The sequence below is a fragment of the Lactuca virosa genome, chromosome 6 (genome assembly GCF_052849685.1).
Source record: "Lactuca virosa cultivar CGN04683 chromosome 6, Lactuca_virosa_CGN04683_v6, whole genome shotgun sequence".
Lineage (NCBI taxonomy): Eukaryota > Viridiplantae > Streptophyta > Magnoliopsida > Asterales > Asteraceae > Lactuca > Lactuca virosa.
The window spans coordinates 236,393,857-236,417,215 of record NC_136431.1 but is presented as its reverse complement, the minus strand read 5'-3'; the positions used below and the strand labels follow the sequence as shown (position 1 = coordinate 236,417,215).

At 38.8% G+C, this 23,359-nt stretch overlaps 2 non-coding genes across 2 annotated transcripts; both read right to left on the bottom strand.

Annotated features, from left to right (window-relative positions):
- Positions 1-14,578: 14,578 nt before the first annotated feature.
- TRNAD-GUC (transfer RNA aspartic acid (anticodon GUC)) lies at positions 14,579-14,650 on the bottom strand. The gene has a single exon. It is a non-coding gene; the product is annotated as a tRNA-Asp (tRNA).
- A 4,749-nt stretch (positions 14,651-19,399) lies between these two features.
- LOC145123014 (small nucleolar RNA R71) lies at positions 19,400-19,506 on the bottom strand. The gene has a single exon (XR_013714895.1). It is a non-coding gene; the product is annotated as a small nucleolar RNA R71 (small nucleolar RNA).
- Between the last annotated feature and the right edge of the window lie 3,853 nt (positions 19,507-23,359).

Sequence of the window (23,359 nt, the reverse complement as noted above, 5' to 3'; positions counted from 1 at the left end):
GAAGAGGAGGATGCAAAATGTATAGTAATCCGGAGCTCGATAAGTGATTCCCCAGAATATGGATACTTGTCTTATTTGCTTTAATTGAGGTTTTGTTATGAGAGATGTTAGAAATGCATGCTAGTTGATAGTCTAAGGATCCCATCAGGATTTGCATGATAGAGTTGCTTGATTTTCGTGATGCCTTGTAGCATAGGGGATTGCTTGTGATGCTATGCTAGAAGCTGAAGTTAATACAGTTAATTGATATGTGTATACTATATAGTTGAACATAATTAGGATTTTATAGGCCTAGAATGTCTGGTTTAGCCTTATTTCTTGTTCCTTGTCTGGTTGTGGATTTGGGATAAAATCATATATTCGACCGTCTATCGGATCATAGATTATGTATGACTAGTATACGCAGAGAAGTTAGTGAGGTTAATGGAGACCTCTAGTAGTGCGAGAGGTGGTCAAGGACACCTAGGACGAGTACCTAGGAGTTAGATATGGCTCTATGGAGCATATAGATATGTATGCTAATGCATATAGTGTGGATTAGCTTAGTAATTTGGTATTTTGGGAGGAAATCTGAGTAAAATACGGATAGGTGTGGAAGGTAGTATGGGCCCGTACTACTGAAAGAACGGGATCTATACGCGATTCAGGAAGAGTACTGAGACTAAAAAGAAGTTAGTAGGAGTTGTTTATAATGTATGTGTATGTTATGGCCTGATTTTGACCTATTTATTCACGTGTTTCAGTATGGTGGTGACTACCCGAGGTTTAGGATCTAGCGATCCGAAGAGACCGGGTTCCAAAGATGACAAGATCCGTAGGATAATTGCTGCTGAGGTGGCCGCATCAATGAGGGAGGTGATCCCATAGATGTTTGGGTCTAATAAGACACATTGATCGAGAAGTTCGACGAGCGTTACGCCGCTATCATTGAGGCTACTAATTTCGTAGCTACCGCAGCCTTTGTCGCTGTGAGACCGTATGGGGGTGATTCGATGCAGTATCGGATATTCGACAATATACAGTCCCCGGAGTTTGATGGGACCAAGGACCCGATTGCTGCTATGAGATAGATTTTTGATGTTGAGGGATACTTCTATACCTATTCATGACTGGAGGATCTGAAGGTTCGATTTGCATCGAACCTTCTTCGCTTGGGAGCGAAGGACTGGTGGAAGATTGTGACCACATGTTACTCACCCGTCGAGCAGGCCGTAGTGACATGGGATCGATTTACTGAGATGTTTCGTAATGAGTATGTTCCTTTGGTGGAGTGTGACAACTAGAAAATTTTGGGTCAAACCAAGTCTAAGGGGTCTTGTGTATAAGTGTATCAACACATGTATAATGTAACCTCATTTCAATAAAACCTTGAAAGCCATAAGGGCATTGTTTTATAAGTTAACATGTATATATATATATATATATATATATATATATATATATATATATATATATATATATATATATATATATATATATATACTATACTTTGAGATATCATGTCGTAATTTACATTGACAACTCAACAAGACAATTCCAAGCACAAATCAAAAAATTATTTATGAATTATGGCCTAGGACCCCACAAATCAAATAATTGTTTATGAATTCTGCCACCATGATGGATGTTGGTCCATTACTGTTCATGATGTGCCACTCGTACATCATGATGCTCCAGTATGGCACAAGGTGCTCCATCATGTGTGTTGTTGATGCTCATGGGTTGTATGACATGGATGAATATTCCAGAAAATGTTGCATGGTGGAATATGATTGGTTGCCACCTTTCATATGCCTATGGGCCAATGGGATTGGCCCATTAGAGTTTTAGGTCTGATCCCTCAAGTATAAATATGGATGCATGTTAGGTCATTTTGTATCTTGAATTCTAGAGTGATAGGCGAATCTCTATGTAATTGTACTTGTAATCTCTGTTTGTGATCTCCGAAATAAAAGAATACTCCCCTCCTTCCCATGGACGTAGGCCACCTTGACTGAACCACGCAAATACTGTGTCTTGTGTGCTTATAGTTTTGCTAGTTATCCGCATTACTTCCTAACAAGTGGTATCAGAGCTATGGTTTGTATTCATGTGATTGAAGATGTCTACTCACAAGTTTTATTTGGATAAATCCAATGGTTCAAATGACTTCACATTATGGAAGGTGAAGATCATGGCTCTTCTGGTTCAACAAGGGTGTGCAGCGACACTAGAAGGAGAGGCAAACCTGCCAAAGGACATGGCAGCTAAGAAGAAGGTGGACATTATGACGAAGGCACATAGTGCCATTCTATTGAACTTGACAGATGAAGTACTGAGGGAGGTTGTGGATCAAACAACTGCTTCTGGGCTCTGGGAAAAACTTTTTGACAAGTACCAGAACAACTCACTGACGAACAGGTTGTATCATAAGCAAATGCTGTACACTCTCAGAATGTCTGAAAGTACCCAAGTGAAAGATCATCTAGATAACTTCAATCGCATCATCGTGGATCTACAAGGGGTTGCTGTGAAGATTTAAGATGAAAATCAGACGCTCATTCTCTTATTTTCTCTTCCGAATTCTTATGAGAATTTCATTGATACCATGATGTATGGTAGGACAACGATCACTACAAATGATGTGAAGGACTCTCTGATGTCCAAGGAACTGAAAAGAAAAGTTTGAATTGGAGAGGAGGTGTCCAGTTCTGGTTTGTTTGCAGGGAGAGGGAGGATAGAATAGAGGAAAGGGGAAACAGAGGGATATCACGTTCAAAATCGAAGTCTAAAGGTTCATCGAACGCGAAATGTTATAACTATAAGGAGAAAGGACACTTCAAGCAAAATTGCCCACAGCTAAAGAATAGGAAGTTCAAGAGTGAATCAAGCAGTAATAACATTGTTGTTGTGGTTCAGGAAAGTTCTGATGAAGGGGACGATGGTGATGTACTGAATGTGAGTACATCAAGTTTTGTTGATGCTTGGGTCTTGGATTCTGGAGCATCCTATCACATGATGTATAATCGTGACTGGTTCGACTCCTTCAAAGAGTGGGATGGCACAGTCAAGATGGGTGATAATTAGGTGTGTAGTATCAAAGGTAGTGGCACGGTGCAGATCGAGATGTACGATGGCATGGTCAGGAAGCTAGATTGTTGGTACGTTCCAGAACTTTGGAAGAATTTAATTTCTCTTGGAATATTGGCTAAGAATGGAATGAGGTATGCTGGTGAAGGTGATTGGGTCAAAGAGACCAAAGGTTCTCTTGTTATAATGAAAGGGAAGATGAATCGTGGATGGGTCTATATCCTAAAAGGCAGTACAGTTATGGGAATGGTGGCTATCTCCCAATACTTGAATGAAGGTGATGACAATACGGAGTTGTGGCATCGTAGGTTGGGGCACATGAGTGAGAAGGGCTTGTCAGTTCTAAGTAAACTAGGACTGCTTGGTGGAGAGGATACTGGAAAGATGAATTTTTGTGAAGCTTGCGTCAAGGGAAAGCATCACAAAGTGAAGTTTAACACACAAGCAAGGAAATCCTAGAGTATGTTCACTCAGATTTGTGGGGTCCTGCACTAGTGAAGTCTCAAGGAGGATGCTCATACTTTGTGACGTTCATTGATGACTATTCAAGGAAGGTTTGGTTGTACTTTATGAAGACCAGATATGAGGTGTTTGGGAAGTTCAAGTACTGGAATACCATGGTTGAGAAAAGGACTAGAAAACAGGTCAGGACTCGGAGGACTGGCAATAGGTTTGAGTTCTGTAATGCTCCACTTGATAATTTTTTCAAGGTAGAAGGTATAGTGAGGCACCGCACTGGACAACACACACCACAACAAAATGGAGTGGCAGAAAAGATGAATTAAACACTCATACAACGTGCTAGGGGCATGCGAATATTTGCTAACTTATCCAAGCAATTTTGGGTGGAAGTAGTTAACACTGTTTGCTATCTGGTGAATAGATCACCATCAACTGCAATAGACTTGAAGACTCCTCAAGAGGTATGGTATGGTAAACCCTCTGACTATTCTGGTTTACGTATATTTGGATTCCCCACATATGCTCATGTGAATGATGGTAAACTTGAGCCAAGGGCAATGAAATGAATATTTTTAGGATACGCGACAGAAGTAAAAGTTTATCGACTGTGGTGTATAGAAAAAGGAAGAACTCCTAAATTTATCATGAGCAGAGATGTGACCTTTGATGAATCTTCCATGTGTAACTAGGGAGGAGGTGATACAAGTCAAGAAGAGAACAAAGATCAGGGTGCTAGCCAAAATGTGGAGTTTTCAACTCAAACTCCAAACAAAGTTGTGATAAGTGACAAAGAGCAAGGCGGCAGTAAACATCCTGGAAAAGATGAAACCCAATAGCAACCCATGGGATCTTCGTCTACTGGTGTTGATGACGGGAAGGATGATGGGTTTGAATCTATAGCAAAGAGAAGATCAAAAAGGGTAATTAAACAACCTGATAGATATGTGGGATGTGTAAATTCAAGTGAACTTGACTCCATTGATTTTTCTTTAGCAACTGGAGAAGACATTGACACTGAGGAGCCTCAATCGTATAAAGAGGCTGTGGCGAGTAAAGAAGAAAATGACTGGTTGATGGCCATGAATGAAGAAATGCAATCTTTAGAAAAGTATGAAACATGGGATCTTATTCCATTACCAAAGGGAGCAAAGCTAGTGGGATGCAAACGGATCTTTAAGAAGAAGGAAGGGATACCAGGAGTTGAACTAGCTAGGTTCAAGGCAAGTTTGGTGGCTAAAGGGTTTTCTCAGAACGAAGGAATTGATTATCATGAAGTGTTCACACCGGTCGTGAAGCACAAGACAATTCGGGTTCTTTTGGCCATGGTGAGTGCATTTGATATGGAGCTTGAACAGCTTGATGTGAAAACTGCATGTCTTCATCGGAACTTAGAAGAGAAGATTTATATCTCCCAGCTAGAAGGGTTCCTTGATTCTAAGAATGATCATGTATGTTTGTTGAATAAATCCTTATATGGTTTGAAGCAGTCGCCAAGACAATGGTACAATAGATTTGATTCATTCATGATCTCAAATGGCTACACTCGAAACCATTTTGACAATTGTGTTTACTCAAAGGAATTGTCACCAGATTCCAACATATATATGTTGTTATATGTTGATGATATGCTCATCGCATCCAAGGACATGGTTGGAATAAATGACTTGGAGGCGACCCTAAAGAATGAGTTTGAAATGAAGGATTTGGTAGAAGCAAAGAAGATACTTGGAATGGAGATACAAAGGGATAGAAAAGCAGAGTGGTTGTGTATTTCTCAATAGAAGTACATTGAGAAAGTTCTGCAATCCTTCAATTATGATCAGTCCAAGCCAATTAGAACTCCTTTAGCAACTCACTTTAAACTTGGTCCAAATATTATACCCACTTCTAATGAAGAAAGGAAGTAAATGAGCAGGGTTCCATACTTAAGTGTTGTTGGAAGTCTCATGTATGCTATGGTCTGTACCAGAAATGATTTGGCTCATGCAATTAGTGTGGTTAGCAGGTTTATGAGCAATCCAGGGAAGACTCATTGGGAAGCTGTAAAGTGGATCTTTCGATACTTGAAGGGAACAAAAAATGTTTTCTTGGTGTATGGAGCTAATACGAAGAGTGACTTGGTGGGATATGTTGACTTTGATTATGGTGGTGACTTGTTGAAGCGTAGGTCACAGACATGCTACATATTCACTTTATTCGGATATACCATCAGTTGGAAGTCAACGTTACAAGATACCATTGCTTTGTCTACAACTGAATCTTAGTACATGTCCATGACAGAAGAAATAAAGGGGGAAATATGGTTGCAAGGGCTTATTCAGAGTCTTGGTCTGAAGGTGGAGAAACCTGTCTTGTATTGTGATAGTCAAAGTGCTTTGATTCTTGCTAAGAACCCTGTATATCACGAGAAGACAAAGCATATTGATGTCAGGCTGAATTTCATTCGGGATATTCTGAAATGAGACAAGTTTTCAATACTGAAGATTGATACCAAGGTCAACCCAGCAGATATTTTGACAAAGTTGTTGCCCACAAAGAAGTTCAATCTTTGCTTGGACTTGGTTGATGTTCGCAGGAGGTAGGTCGCTTCAGGGACGAATGGCAGGAAGGGAGAGGAAGCTCTTGTTCGAGGTGGAGTTCAGAGGATGCTCAAGTCAAGGTGGAGATTGTTAAATGTGACTCGATCATTTGGATCATGTTCATGGAGCATTTGGATCATGTTTATGGAGCATTTGGAGCACTTGGAAATCAATGGAGCACATGGGATTCATGGAGCATGTGGAAAAGGAACGGATCATCTGAGAAAGGAATGGATCGTATGACAAAGGAACGGATCAAGTGCCAAAGGAACGAATCATACAAAAGGGGGTTTGGAGCACCTGGAAGAGGTTTGGTGTAACATTCAAAAAGTTCATGAAAATTTTAAACTTTTTAAACAACCTAAAATCATCATTGTTTACAAATTCTTTTCAAAATAAGTTTCACAAAAAAGAAATTCCAAAATCGTAAAACCAAAACATGAGGAGGTGCACGATCATGCATTCTCCTTCCCGCGATCCTCTGAGGTACCTGAAACATAATCTAAACTGTAAGCTCACAGCTTAGTGAGTTTCCCCCAAAATACCACCACAATAGATAATCATAAATATCACAACAACAGCACGCATACAGAACCTTCAGCATGTCTGGACCGCCACACCGGGCCTTCAGCCTGTCTGGACCGTTCTCCGGGCCTTCGGCCTGACTGGTCCGCCTTGCAGGCCTTCAGTCTATCTGGGCCACCCTGGGTTTGTTGGCCTTCAGCACAAAGCAGGACCGCCTCAACCCAATCACACACATGTCGACATATACATACTCATAAACATATAATCAATCAACAGTCAAGCACAGATCATACAAATCAATAAGTATAGCATCATCCTATCTACCAGGATTCAGATCTAGTAGATCACTACAGTACTCAATCATACGATAATCAGGATAACAATACAAAGGGTCGGCCTTGGTGCCTTCGACCCGAAAGTATTGTGAGGAAGACTCACCTCTCAAATGTCAAACTGCACTTAAATCCCTGACTGCTGACCCACGGAAAATCCTGAACTATCACAGTAAACAAACACCCAATTATAAATGGGGTACCATTCTTGATTAAGGATCCATACCTAGGGTAAATGTCTACTTTACCCCATCCCTAAATGGGCCAAGGCACAAGTCCAAATCTTTGATCCAAAAGGCCCAATTTACTTCAAGGCCCATGATTGGTCCAATTTTCCAAATTGGTCCCAAACCCCTTATTAGGCCTTATCCAAAGGTCTGATCCTCTATTTATCCTAAAACACATTTATCCAGATGGTCCATTAGGGCCCAAGTATCAAAGCCCAACATATGGCCCAATACCCGAAGCCCAAAGTCTGAAACCCAAATAGAAGGCATACGCGGGGCGTACCCCTTCGGTATACTGGGCGTACTTCGCCTCGCATTGACCACCATCGGGGTGGTTGACTCAGTATGCAAGGCGTACATCACTTACGCGGGGCATACCCTCGCAAGTTTTAAAATCCTCATAAGTGCTAAATGGATTAAGCACCTAAGTTCAAACTTCAGATCCATGACTCAAAAGTACTCTAGAACCATAAATTCTCAAACTTTAAGACTTTGGTCGTCCAAAAAGGGCTTAATACATGGTCTTAATCCATTAAGACCTCCTACAAAGAACAAGGGACCAAACTAGCTCAAAGGACCTCATTTTTATGCCTTAGGACCCATCATAGGGTCTGAAAGGACATCCCATCACGTTTAAAACAAAGCATGCACAATATTGGGACTCTTGGGACAAGAAGAATACCAAAAAGCTACCAAAACAAGATCTAAACAATCCAAGCATAAAGGTAGAAGCTTTATACCTTCTGGAGCTCCCCAAGAAGATGATAATCTCATATCTACAAGTTTGCTTCCTTCCTTGACTCCTTTGATGCACTATCTTCTCCTTTTGGCATACAAAGATCACACTATAAGCTCAAAATGCTCACTTATGGTGTTAGGGTTCTCTCAAAATGGCTAAAGGACTTGGAGGCTGAAAGAGTGGGTCAAAATGACTCATAATGGTGCTTAAATACTCCTCAAACCCTAAAAATTAGGGTTTCACCCAGACACGTGTACGCCCTATATACATATGTGTACACCCAGCGTACTAGGGCGTGCCCTAGTACGCTTAGCATACCCACATGTACGCCCAGTGTACAATTCAAGCTCCCAAGAATTACCAATTTTCCACTAGGGCTTCTTAGGGCTAATTCCAACCAACATCAAGGACCCAAAATGACATATTAAAATACCAAGGGAAGGATTTGAAAATACCTGAAAACCTGGGATGTTACATTTGGAGCACTTAGGAGTGATATGGAGCAATAAAGGGACCTTGTTGCGCCATCTGTTGAAGGGTTGGGCCAAGAAGGATGATGTTGTGCCAAGGTTACTCCTTCTTGCACCAAGCTACTCCCTCTTGCTCCATAAGGATCCCTCTTGCGCCATGGGGTATCCATCTTGCACCATGGGGTACTTCTGTTGCGCCATAGAGTATGATGTTGCGCCAAGCATGGCCTTGTTGCGCCATGCATGTTATTGTTGTGCCAATATGGTGATGTTGCTCCAACCTAGAAGTTCTGGTGCCACACTTGAAGCCTCTTGCGCCATCCATATTCTTGTTGTGTCATCATGGTGCAAGATGGACTATCTTGGTCCTTGATGAGCCAAGTATGCTATGAAGTCCTATATGATGCCCAAGATCGTTCAAGGATGCTTTGAAGTTGGTATTGCTCAAGTATTACACTATTTTGGGCCACCATGCTGGATGTTGGGCCATTAGTGTTCAAGAGGTGCCACTTATACATCATGATGCTCCATTATGGCACAAGGTGCTCCATCATGTGTGTTGATGATGCTCATGGGTTGTATGACATGGATGATTGTTCCAAAAGATGTTGCATGGCGGAATATGTTTAGTTTCCACCTTTCATGGGCCTATGGGCCAATGGGCTTGGCCCATTAGGGTTTTAGGTCTGATCCCTCAAGTATAAATAGGGATGCATGTTAGGTCATTTTGTATCTTGAAGTCTAGAGTGACAAACGAATCTCTATGTAAATGTACTTGTAACCTCTATTTGAGAGCTCTGAAATAAAAGAATACTCCCCTCCTTCCTGTGGATGTAGGTCACCTTGACTGAACCATGTAAATACTGTGTCTTGTGTGCATATAGTTTTGCTAGTTATCCGCTTTACTTCCTAACATTCAGTAATTCCAATGAATACCAAGAGTTCTATCAAATAAGGATCAGCCAGGCAAGATAGTTGGTAGGCAGGACCATTTCGACATATAGCCTTTCTGAAATCCAACAACCAAGCCAACATGCCCATTCTAGTCACCTCTCCCGTAAGTAGATCGATAAGTATAACGACTTTGAATTATTGATAAACCTTAATTATATGTTCTTAGTAACTACATATAACTATAATTATAAATTACACATAGGCAGAGTTAGTGTAGCTCACTTACAGAGTACTATTGATAAACCATAAAACTAACTCGGGACCGCCTACTTGAAGGCTACAACTAGCTGAGCACTCAAGGGTGTTACAGGGCTTCGCCGCATGCTGGAAACTCAAGGAAAAAGGGGCTACAGGAGGGAGAATCAAGAGAGAGAAAGAGAGAGACACAAGGGGCTGGATGTGAGGATCTTATATGACAGGGACGATTTATAGGCGATTTTTCCAGGTGTGCCACATGCATTTGGGGTGCGTGTGACGCGCTTCTGCGACGTCGCTCTCCCCGGCTCGTGTCACGTGTCGCAATATCGGTGGTCCACATATGCCTCTTCTAGAAGGTGTCATGTGTTACCTTCCTATGGTGCCATGTGTCACAACCTTGTGGAGCCATGTCACAATGTCTCAGAAGAAATGGGCTATCCCGACATGGCCATGTGGCGCTCTCTAGTGGTGCAACCTCATCATGTGTGTCGCGTACTTCGTGTGTGCGATTTTCCAGATTTTCAAAATGTTGTAACTTCTTCATACGATTTCTGTTTTTGACATTATTTATATACCCGGAAAGCTCTACAACTTTCTTTTAGACCTTAACAGCTAATTCTCACTCTATCAAAAATTTATATTTTTGATAGGCTTATGTTGTTAGGAATCGCTGCAGAAAGTATAACTCCTACATACGGACTCCGTTTTGACAGTCTTTATATTGACCGGTTTATATTTATGAGATCTTCAATTCTCATTTATATTGTTTCAGCTAATAATCAACCGATTTGAATTCGATTTCTAGGCCCACACTGCTACACTGAAACTTCGAAAAATCATAGCTTCCTCTCACGAAATCAGATTACGATGTTCTTTATATGCATGCTCTCGGTTTAACGACTACTATGAATCTTGTTTAGATCTCCTAGGCTAAAAAGTGATTTATCAAAATATCACTTTTTACGATACGCAGAGTCGCGTCTGTTAAATCGTGAAACTTCGAAGAAGCATAACTTCTTCATATGAAGTCGAATTGGGGCGTTCTACATATCTACGGAAATCATATGTATGTTTCCAACCTGTGTATGACGATTTCTTGGGCTAAAGAGTAATATATTTCTACTTCAAATTTTATAAACATTTGTTTATATTGAATCCTATTGAACGGTAAAAATAGGGTGTTACAACTCTCCCCCAATTACAAAGATTTCTTCCACGGTATCTTGCTCCTAGCGCACCTAAACTTTATCTTATCGGAGTTATTAACTCGTGATCTAGTCGACATTGTCGCATTTATATGTCTAAGACACTTCATTTTCTATCTTAGACGTACTTCTGATCTAATCGCGAAGTCTTCCAAAACCGGGATCTCGTCGACCTGGACTTCCAGAATCTGATTTTTTTATGTCTGGAAATCGTCTTCAGACATGAAATTTTGACACGGTTGACTCATTATGAAGTGATTAACTAGGGGAATTCATCTACGATATTCTAACGGAATCTACTTTTTTGGAACGTGCCTTTAAGAAAAAGTCTTACAGTGTATTGTTATGACTTTGTGTCTTATGACATTTTCTATGACGTACCCTTAGAACACTTACGATCTTAGATTATAAGTGGTTTCTTTACTTAGTTCAGGTGTTCCAACATCATGAATTCTAACCAAAATTACCATAACGGGTTTACTAGGTTGAAAACACTGGAACCAATACTCTAAGAGTATTGGTGACGGACTTATTAAAAGGCTTGCTTATCTTTCAACCTACTAGGTTTTACCGAACACTAGGTCACTGATAACCTTCTTGCAAGGTTCTAACTCTCTTCTTATATCAGGTCACAACTATTTTTTGTCCTTATGTATGCTTACGATACGTCGTGACACTACCCAACTACTGGGATTACGATACTAGACCGCTCTTTTTATCATCCTCATCGGGCCTGAAGACTCGCAATCAAACCTTTGGTGGTCTTAAAGACTCACAACCATTATCCGTTTGTCCTTAAATGAACTCAATCTTCATCCTTCCTTGGTATCTACTCATCATAACAAATCTTTTGCTATTTAAACTTTCGAGACTACAATCGACCTATGCCATTGAAACACTAAAGTCTATTCGTCGTCCTAAATTATCCTACGAATGTTGAACCTTGATCCTAGTTTTATATTAATTCTTACGCTTGTTATCTTAAGGAATACTAAACCAAATATGTAGCTCACCCTGAATGACCAATGATGCATATGCAGTTGCACTTGTGACTCTTAACTAAATGAACTTGTCTAGGAATTTATACTAACTGCTTACCATCCTTTTGTGTTCTCTATCACCAACCGAAACCTTTCATCTTTTCAATTTGAACAACTCCTCGACAATATTCTACCGCCTTATTGCAATTCTAGTCCTCTTAGGAAATCCTGAAATATTTTCCTTGCAAGTTTGTATTTTATTGGCATCTGAAGAGACGTCTTTACAAATTAATCTCTAATAACTACTACTTCTTATGTAGTTTTAACTCTGAGTCACTCCTAAAATTGAACTCTTGTTAGTTTATGTTAGGGACTCTTTGTTAATCTTAACTGCTACTGACAACATCAAGACCTTTTGGTCGAACCGGATCAACAACTTGATCTATCAATCCTATTATATAAATTGTTGATACATCTGCAATCCTTGGATAGCAATATTGCTTCTCTTAATCGACATGTCCATCCCGAATGATCATATTCTAGGCGTCTCTATACGCATTTTAGACGATGACTTGAACGTTCGTAATACGGAAACGCTTTCTCCTTGATATCGAACCTACGGTTTCTGCCTTTTGGCATAGGGAAACTAGGTTCTTACTATGAGCTTACCTAAGATTTCTAAGTTTGATGTATTCCTCGAGTACCTGATGCTCTCCATATGGCAACTATACCATCTATTGAATTCTTGATCCTCTACTACGAGGATATATCCTTCATCCAGGAAGGTACGAACCTAGAGGGTTCTTTTGGCTATATGAGCCGCACCTAGGAATTAGGCTACTTCCTAAACCTTATCAATCGATTAGGAGGAAAGATCAACCTTTCCTTGAGAAGCAACAAAATTAATAGCCTATGGGTAATCTAATAAAAGACTTCATTCTTCTGTCACGAAAACGAAACTAACAATCTTCGCCTACTTGTGCTGCTACTTTCCTGGACCTTGATGTCGTAATGGAAATTTGAACCACTTTTCTTACTTTCTCATTAAGGTTCAGTTCTCCCCCACTTGCATTTAACCCACCATCTTCTGATGTTCGTAACTAGTCGAAGTCTAAGTTGGCTTTGTCTACATGAGCTTGTTGCTCCTTTTGACTTTGAAGAAACTCATGTTTGTCATATCTAATGACCTTCGACATTCTCATCGTAGTACTACTGATTGTGCCCACCATAAGTGGTCTCATAGCACAACCAAAAAAGGATAAGATCATGATAAACACAACGTTGTATAGTAATGTACTAATGTATACGCATGAAAAGAGGATCTTATTGCATAATAGGATTTTACATGCAATTACGACGATTTTTAGGTTACATACTAATACCTTCGTACAAAAAATAAACATAACCGCACACTATCAAATATTTCTATGAATGTCATTCATTCTTATTTTATAGGAAACAACACAACTCCTTTATTGGTTGTGGGTACTGATATTGCCATATTTATACATATTTTTAGGCAATATTGATCTACATTTTTATTAATATTTTGGTTATTTGCATAGAATAATGGTACTTATAATGATAAATTGTTATTTGCAGCCAAAATAGAAGCATTCTCGAAGATAGGGACTGAAACTGACAATATTTGGAACTTTGGAGGCTTGAAGGGAAGAAGGATGAAAACTCAGCAAAAAACGTACTCACGACGTGAATAGTTCATGATTCACGACGTGAGCAGAGTATTCTAGAAGATATGCATCCGAGTGAAAGAGTCCTTGTCGAATACGGAAAACTCGCATTCACGACGTGAATCCTTATGGTTCACGACGTGACCTCGAAAAAAAGAGAAATTATAAATTCTCTTGCTCATTACGACTGGGAGGACTTTTGGCGAGAGAAAAGGGTTCCAGAAGACGAATTTCAGCAAAAGAAAAGTCTTGGAAAAAGGTTTTCAACACCAAAAGAGTAGAGGTTCATAATTAGTTTAATTGCTGATACTTGAACATGTTTTATACTTTGATTTGTGTTTGTTTACTTGCTACTATGAGTAGATGAATCTAGCAACTCTTGTTTAGCTAGATGAAGCTTCTGACATATGGTTTAGTTTAATGACTATTGGATGTGTTAGTTGGTAATTTGCTTGTGTTCGATTTGTTACTACCTAGCATGTTAATATTTGTTTCTTTAGTTGCTTGAATTCATGTTATGTGTAGTTAGTGAACATTAAACTGCATGAACTTGTTAACCTAGTGAATTAGTGAACACTAAATTGCTAGAGCTAGGATCGACCAAAATCTTAGATAGTAATTAAAGTAAATAAATTTAGCTGTGCTAGAGAACATAAATTATGACCATAATGGTGTTTGCATAATAAATCTTACATAGCATACCTATAATCTATAACTGGTTCTGTGTTTGATTGTGTGTGACCCTGCATAGTTTTACATGAATTAGTTAAATATTAGTAAATTTGGACTTAAATTGCTAATAATATAATATTTGGTGGCCAACTTGATAATCCATAATTGTTAGTTAACCATAAGGAAGAAGTGGATTCAAACTAAACAGGAGTGTTTTTAGTAATTGATTGAATTTGAGTAAAGTTCGTCTGATCTTGTAAAATCAGATAAAACCCTTTTAAGTTGTTAATAATTAGGTTAATTTAGTAGTAAGTAGATTAATTAGTTAACACCGTTCCTTGTGATCGACACCCAACTTACCCAACTATTCTATAATTCGACTAGGTACACTGCCTAGGTGCATTTTAGTTAGTTAAGTTAGTTAGGTTATAAATTATAAAATTAGTGGGTACTTTTGTGCACATCAAGTTTTTGGCGCCGTTGCCGGGGATCGAACCCGGGTCACCCGCGTGACAGGCGGGAATACTTACCACTATACTACAACGACAAGAGGTTAAGTGAATTAGTAATTTAATTAACTATTATTACAAGTCTTGCTTGATACGAACTGAACACTAGGAAACATGTTAGTTTAATCAATTGATCACTGCTTGAATTGAATTGTTTGCTAAAGGATTAGTAATAGTGAACATGAACCTAATCATTTTAAAAATCGGTGAACATGAATAAATAAATCTGTGTGTGCAATTATCTATGATTTTAAGATGTAATCTGTCAAAACCAAAGTACCTAAAGAGATTTGTCTTCCTGTCAGTTTATCGAGATTTGCTATTTAGTTGTTCGTTTGAGATGTAATAAACCCTTTCTTTACTGCTTTTGTGTGTTTTGTGTAACCTATAATCAAACATTTTAAATTAATTCACTACCGTTCCCCTTGAGTTCGACACCCTTGCTTATCAAAGCTATACTATACTCGATCGGGTTCACTTCCTGTAAGGGGTGGTTTAGATGCGATAAAATAGGAATTATAAATAAAAAACTAGTGCATTAAAAATACACATCAAGTTTTTGGCGCCGTTGTCGGGGGACGGTTTTCAATTAATTTAGTTTGTTTAATTATTCGTTATTTGTTTTTAATTTTTGGTTTTATTTTATGTTTATTTTTATTTTCGTTGATATCATGTCACTTGTCGGGAAGGTTTTTGTTTTTATGTGCAGGAATTCGTGATAATATGCATTGCTTGGTTTTACGTTTTGCATGGGTTTCGAGATTGCAAACGATTTGGGAATTCTTGACTTGTTTAGTCTACTACTTTGGTGATTTATTCGACTCAATCCATGAGGCGTAGTATAGCAAGGCGTATCGTGGTGGTTAAGTGGAAGACCGAGCTCTTGCTGTTCTTTAATAGTTTGGTCAACTCTTGTTCTACTTTTTAGTTAATGGTGCCAAGAAAACAAAGTAAATAGTCTGACAGGTCCCGAAAGTTTTTGTTTTCACAAACCACTTCTTGCATGCAATGGATTTAATCAACAATTGTAGCTTGATTTCGACGAAGACGAGTGATTGTGATATCCTTTTTAGTTATTTTGGTTTGCTATTTCTTTTAGTTATTTTAGTAACTTTTTATTTTATTTTTAGTTTGTTTAAATTATGTTTTCCATGTTGATGCTCTTGATGTTTCAGATCTTTGCAGAATTTTTGCCCTTCGGATGCTTTTAGAAATTTCAACACTTGGGGTCTAATGCTGATTTGTCAAGCGAAAAAAGTCGTGAGAGAGTTTGAAGTTGACAATCGAGAGCCATGAATTTCAATAAGTGTAGGGTGCTCGTTGATTTCGTGAGAGATTATTATTTTCAAAGAGTAGCGTTTCTAACTATACATTGATTCCTATGACATGGATGAGCTGTTCCCATGCCATGGAGTTTTATTTGGACGCGAAGCAGAATTATTGTCCCGGCTGTCACGACGTGGTCGACACTTTCCCATGTCATGGTTACTATACATTGCATTAGTTTGCAATCTTTTGCACCACATTTCAGAATTCGGTGTTCTTGATTTTATTTTCTGGCACATTCAGAAGCAGAAGTTCTAGTTTCCAGTCTTCCAACAAATTTATGGAGCAACTTTTAGCAGCCCCATTCGATCTCGCCACTACTACCCCAGGGGAGTCTGTTCCTTTTTCTCCTCTTTTTACTGCTTTTATGTGCTTAATTAGTTTTATGCATACAATGAGGGCATTGTATGAAATAAGTGTGGGGTAGGGGGTCAAAAAAGGAATTTAAATTGGAAAACTAAAAATTGCTTGATTAGGAAAATTTAAAATTTTAAAAACTTGAAATAATAGTTTTATTTAGGAAAATCTAGTGATAATTTGAAATTTTGCTAATATTGTATGGGATGATCCGATGAGAACCCAAATGTTTACCTGAGCCAACACATGTTATAGTGTATTTGTGGCTTCCCATTTCCTAGTGAAAATTATGATGTATGAAAGGTAATCTGGTAGTTTATATGGCATAATATGTTTTGCATCCTAAACCTGAAATCTATCCAGGAAAGCTTATGTAGTCATTGCACTTGGACTAATATGTAAACCAATAAAGGTTGAAGTTAAGCTCCTTGCTTAAGCATGTAGGATATGAGCGAAAAAAGTGAGATATATATAAAAAGAGAGAGAGAAATTACCAAAAAGTTGAAAGAATTTTGGAGAAGTCAAGTATGAAATCCAAAGATCAAAATTCTAAAGAAATCAAAAAGTTGAAGATACCAAAAATCAAACAAAAAGGTGGTGAATTCAAAGAAATCAAAGCAAATATCAAAGAAGAGATGAATTCCAAGAGCTCCATTGTGGTATCAAAGTGTAATTCTTTCTAGATTTTATGTATGCTTGGTAGTTTAACCAAAAATACATTGAGGTAAAGAAAGATTTCTGAGGATTGATTCGGAGGGTTGAAAAAATGAATGTCGTATAAGCTAAAGGGTGAAGGTTCATAAAGATTGTGAGTATTTAGGAGTGGGAAGTTATTACGAATTGTAGACACAAATACATGCATTGCGGTCTTGGGATAATGGCTGTGTTTGCAATGGATTATTCTATGCGATATTGGTGAGATAATAAAATCAGTTTTGCTTGAGGGCAAGCAAAAGGCTAGTGTGGGGTAGTTTGATAACGTCTATTTTATGCATATACTTATGATGTTTTCTTATTATTTTATACTATGTTTTTATGTTATTTAGAACTAAAAGATACTTAATATGCTTTGAAATATTGAATTACAGTTAAAATGGGAGCTGGAATGCAAAAGAAAGAGAATGGAGCTGAAAAGATGCAAAAAGGATATTGCTGGCAGATTGACCCATCTTCAGTGTTTCGGGTATATCTGATGACTCATAAGTCTAATTGATGAGATTTAAATTGTTCTGAAAACTAGACGAAATTTCCTACGACTTATGAGAGGGCCTTTTTGCTAATTCGGCATTTATCTTATCCAAAATCGGCCTTGAAGATGAAGCATAAAAGCTGGACGGAAATTCCCTCCAAGTTACTTATTCCCCAAGCACCACTTACCTTATTTTTATTTGCTTAATCCCTAAGCCACCATTAGTTTCCTTATTCTAATCCAACTCTAATATTCCATATTAATTCCATCTCCATTCAAATATAAATACCCCATATCATTCTACCATTTTTTCATAATCTATGATATTCCACTTCGACTTGGGCGACAAGAAAAGTTCATAACTGCCGTTTTGAGGGTCTAGAAGGCGGTCGGAAGGCCGTTAAGCTGACAGGTGCGAAAATTTGAAGGATTAGAGAGCGGATTCGTGTCGGTAATCACATGGTTTGTTATCGTGACCATGTTTAGAATTCCATTGTGATACTACTATGTTTTTACTTTCTGATTTTGGTGTTTAAACCATTTGCTTTGTGTTCATGATTAGATGAACCCTTGATTTGTGGATTAATTGCCATATTGGATTGTTTTATTCGTGTTTAATTTATCTTGTTGAGCTTGTTAAAAGATCCTCATGTGTTAATGACAATTATTTTCTGTTAATTATTAAGTATATTGAGTTGTATGAACATTTGCTTGATTGCTTGCCTCTTATGATTTTGATGACCATCAAGATTATATGCCTAGGAATAGTGAACATGAAACTAAGGTTAACTAGGAAAATAAGTAAATTAATGTGTGAGTATATGTGACGACCAATCACATATAAGTTGATTGAATTGACAAATTTAATTAACTATTATTACAAGTCTTGCTTGATACGAACTGAACACTAGGAAACATGTTAGTTTAATCAATTGATCACTGCTTGAATTGAATTGTTTGCTAAAGGATTAGTAATAGTGAACATGAACCTAATCATTTTAGAAATCAGTGAACATGAATAAATAAATCTGTGTGTGCAATTATCTATGATTTTAAGATGTAATCTGTCAAAACCAAAGTACCTAAAGAGATTTGTCTTTCTGTCAGTTTATCGAGATTTGCTATTTAGTTGTTCGTTTGAGATGTAATAAACCCTTTCTTTACTGCTTTTGTGTGTTTTGTGTAACCTATAATCAAACATTTTAAACTAATTCACTGCCGTTCCCATTGAGTTCGACACCCTTGCTTATCAAAGCTATACTATACTCGATCGGGTTCACTGCCTGTAAGGTGTGGTTTAGATGCGATAAAATAGGAATTATAAATAAAAAACTAGTGCATTAAAAATGAACTCAAGTCAGTGTTCTCAAAGAAGTCGGGGAAGAAAACGGGAGAGTCCAGTTCATCTTCAAAGGACAAGAGCAAAGTTGAGAGCATACATCAAATACCTTTCCCAGCCGAATCCGAGTACGACTCCGAGACTGAGTTTGGACTTTATACGAGTGAACCCGAGAACGAGCCAAGAAACGAGATGGAAAACATTGAAGAAATGTCAATGGGAGCTTACAAGAAGCGAATTCGTGAAGATGTTGGTCCAGGTTTAGTACAACCAGCGATACCTGTCACTGCCACATTCGAGCTGAAGGGACATATCCTCACTGCACTAAAGGATATTCCATTTTATGGGAAAGATCGTGAGGATACATTTAAGCATCTAGATGAAGTCAACGGCATTGATGACTATTTCAATGTCCCGAATGTTAACAGATACACCATCTTACTAAGGATGCTACCAGTCACTTTCAAAGGAGCTGCAAAAGACTGGTTGAAAGCACTTCTTCCTAGTACAATTACTACTTGGGCTCAAATGTGTGAGAAATTTCTAGATCAGTTTTCCCCACCTTCCAAGATAGCTAAACTCATGAAGGCAATAGCCAACTTTGAGCAACAACCGGGGGAGTCATTATACGAAGCTTGGGAGCGCTATAAAGGGTTATTAAGAAATTGTCCTCAACATGACCTAAACATCCAACAAGAGATGTCTATTTTCTATGATGGAGTCAATGTTATGACAAGACAACTCCTTGACTCTCAAGGGCCATTGACAAAGAAGAATCCAAGGGAGGTCAAGGAGTTAATTGAAGAATTCGCAAGACACTCTCGAGAGTACCATAACCCAAGACAAGATGGAGTAAAAGGCAGTGGGGGTGCACAATCTGAAGAGATAGCTGCTATGATGGCGATGTTGAATACTATGGACCGGAGATTGACCCAAATGGACCAATCAATTCATGCAATAAGGGTTGGATGTGAAAGGTGTAGTGGGCCACACTTGACTAAGGATTGCCATTTGGATGAACATGGGAACAAGAAGGCTCAAGTTTGCTACTCAAGTGGGGACAAGTATGACGAAGACTGGAGAAAACCAAAGAAAGAGTGGTTGCCTTATGATGAGTACAAGAGGCAAAAAGAAGAAAAATATAAGCAGACAGGGCGAGGCTTCTATCAAAAAGAGCAACCACCAGCCGAAAAGAAAGTAGACTTGGAAAACATGTTGACCCCATTTATGGAAGCATCCGAAAGAATACATGATGATACTGATGCAGTACTAAAGGAACACATGAACATGGTGAAAGAACAGCACAAAATGATGATTGACCAGTAAGCTTCATTAAAGAATCATCAAGCATCAATCAATAATCTAGAAGTCCAAGTCGGTCAACTCACTACTTTGGTGACTAATAAATTATCTTCACAACTTCCCGAAAAGAAAGCTCAACCTCATGTTATGGCTATTGATACTGAAGAAGAGGCAATCTCTGAATTTTTTGAGGCATTAGAAGTGGAACCAACGCAACCCGATCCAAAGCCGAAGAAGCCGAAACTAGAAAATGAAGAATCTGCTGGAATACCCAGTTCACGTCGTGAGCCCGCTATGCTCACGTCGTGGACCCGGTCTGAACAGAAAAATTCCATATCTGTTCCAGCTTATAATCCGCCTTTGCCATTCCCGTCCCGAGCTAGTCTTAGTCCACTGGCAAGGGAACATTTGGAGTTTGTTCAACAAATAAAGGGTATTCCTATTAATACTCCTTTTGTTTATTCACTTTCAAAAATTCCAAAATACACGAAGTTCCTACAAGATTTAATAGATACTCGACATGAGTTAAAGAAAAATTCTCAGGTCATTCTTAGTAAGCAAAGCTCAAGAGCTGTATTGGGAGAGTTACCTAAGAAGATGGGAGATCCCGGACGCCTCACTCTTCCATGTGAGTTTGGTAACAATTTGAAGACTTATGCTTTAGCCGATTTCGGGGCTAGCATAAATTTGATGCCTTTTTCGTTCTACCAAAAGCTAAATATTCAGAAAATGAAGGCAACAAAAATGACCATCCACATGGCCAATCGTTCGGTGACGCATCCAAGAGGAATTATAGAAGACATCCTGGTTAAAATTGTGAAGTTTGTTTTCCCAGTTGATCTTGTAATTATGGATATGAAAAAGGATGCAAATATCCCAATCATTCTTGGTCGCCCTTTACTAAATATTGTTGGCGCTCTAGTTGATGTTCGTGAATCTAAGCTTACATTGAGGGTTGGTGATGATAAGGAAGATTTTGGAATACAAGATGGATTTTAAGGATATGATGTTAAAGGTGAAGTGTTCAACATTGATGAAGATGATGATGAGCTTGCAGAATTAGAGAAGCTTATGGAAGAAGAAATCAAAACAATTCAACAAGTCAAACGCACCAAACCAAGAGCATCCGTTCCGTTTTTCGTTGAAGTCATTGCCTATACAAAACCAACATCTTTGATAAGTGAGGAAAGTGATGAAATGTCGAGTGATGAAGAATAAGTTACATCAAAGGTGACTAGTCCAGTGGTGAAGGAAGAAAAGGATACTATGGAGCTTAAATGTGAAGACAATTTAGAGACTAAAGGGATAAAACGCAAGCTCGATGGAGACGAAGTCAAGGCTAAAAACGAGAATTCTAAAAAGGCGTATATTCGTCGAGTTCAATCTTACAAGAGACGTTTCAAGGAGCAAAAGATTCAGGTGGTGGACTCCTCTGATGATTCAACGTAGGAGGCACGGAGTCCAGCTCAAGACTCCTAAAAAAGAAGCGCTTCTCGGGAGGCAACCCGAGTTTGGTTTGCGTTTTTTTTCTTTTTAGTTTTTGCGTTTTTAGTTTTAGGGAAATTGATCATATCATCCAAATCACTTTATACATAACATAACACTGAGTGTGGGGTCCCTAAAAATTCAGTGGTCATAATTAAAAATTCTAGTTAATAGACAAATTTGGAGTTTATAATTAATGATCAGACAGTATTCACAACGTGAATCATTATGATTCACGACGTGAGTCCAGGTTGAAACGGACAATAGTAGTCTAGCCCACTCCATGTTGCAGTCCTATATAATTAAATGGCCCAATTCTATAGCCCAGATCGGACTCACGACGTGAACAGGTAACAATTCACGACGTGAATTTTGAACAATACGGGACCACAACTTAAAGACAGAACCCATTTGACCTAGTTCATTTCTTTATCTCCCACGAAGTGAACGTGTTCCCTCTGGTCCCCATTTTCGCAATTGCGGCCGACATTCCTCCCATTTTCTTCCTGTGCTTACGTGATTCACCATTTTAGGTAATTTGACCATCCTTTTATTGTTTATTGCTAATTTATTTACTAGATTTAGGGGTTAGGGTTTGCATTCTACTTGATATTAAAAATCGATACCCTAAACTTGTGAATTTCTTGCTGCATGTGTTTGTAATGAGTTTGAAATCGCCCTAGGAGTAAACCCCATTGACATTGTTGGCCCGATTTGATTTCTGCCTTGACCGATTCTGACTTCGATTACGAACTCACGACGTAAATTCGTAGGAACTCACGACGTGAATCCTGAGCACTTGTAGTTTCAACTTCTGTTTAATACTAATCTTTTGGGATGTTTTTGTTGGTTTTCTCTTATGTTTATTTTTGCAGAAATGGCTCCTAGAAGAGAAGTTCTGACAGGGGTGGCACGTTTGCACCCATTTTACGCTTTTCCAACCACCTTGCCACGAGACATTTTCACACGTTGAAACAACAGGCTAGGGTGGTTGTACAACAGGGAATTTGCTGTTGCCCCTACAATCAATTGGGCAAGGTTGAGGGAGGTCGGAATCTTTGATAGGCTGTCTCCATTTCTCACAAAAATATTTTTGGGAAATGGGTTTTCGTTCACTTGCAAGGGCTGGCTTAATCTATTCGGTATCCAAGAAAGGGTATATAAGGAATTGTGTGTGGAATTCTTTGCACGGTGGTATTCCATGAGAATGTCCACGACCCTACATTCCCGCAAGCCTCAGTTTTTGGACTTGGGGGTGAATATTGTGAGTGCAGCTTGATTGAGTTTTCCTGGAGGATGGGGTTATACACGGCCCAGGAAGCTATGACTCCAGAATTTACTATTTTTTTGAGGGAGGCGGCTCGAGACTATGAAAATGGGGCCTCGGGGATCAAATTGTGGAACAACATTGCATCCGGAATATTCAATTCCGGAGTATCACCCGAAAGCAGCATCAGATCCCCCATTCACCGTTTGATACACCGATTCATTACTTTCTCCATCAATCATAAACGCCATGGGGATAAGGTCACGAAGCAAAATCTGTTCTTTTTATGGTGCATCTTACAGTCGGGTGTGTGTTGCAACATTCCTTATTTTTTGGCCCGCTACTTGGCGGATTCTGCTACGAGTTCCCGCCCCGGAAGCCCTATCTGTGGGGGCCATTTCATCACTTGACTGGCCCGTTCTTATGGCTTAATCGTTCCCGCCATTACCCGCTCGTTGACTTGCATGGAGGGTAATGAGTTT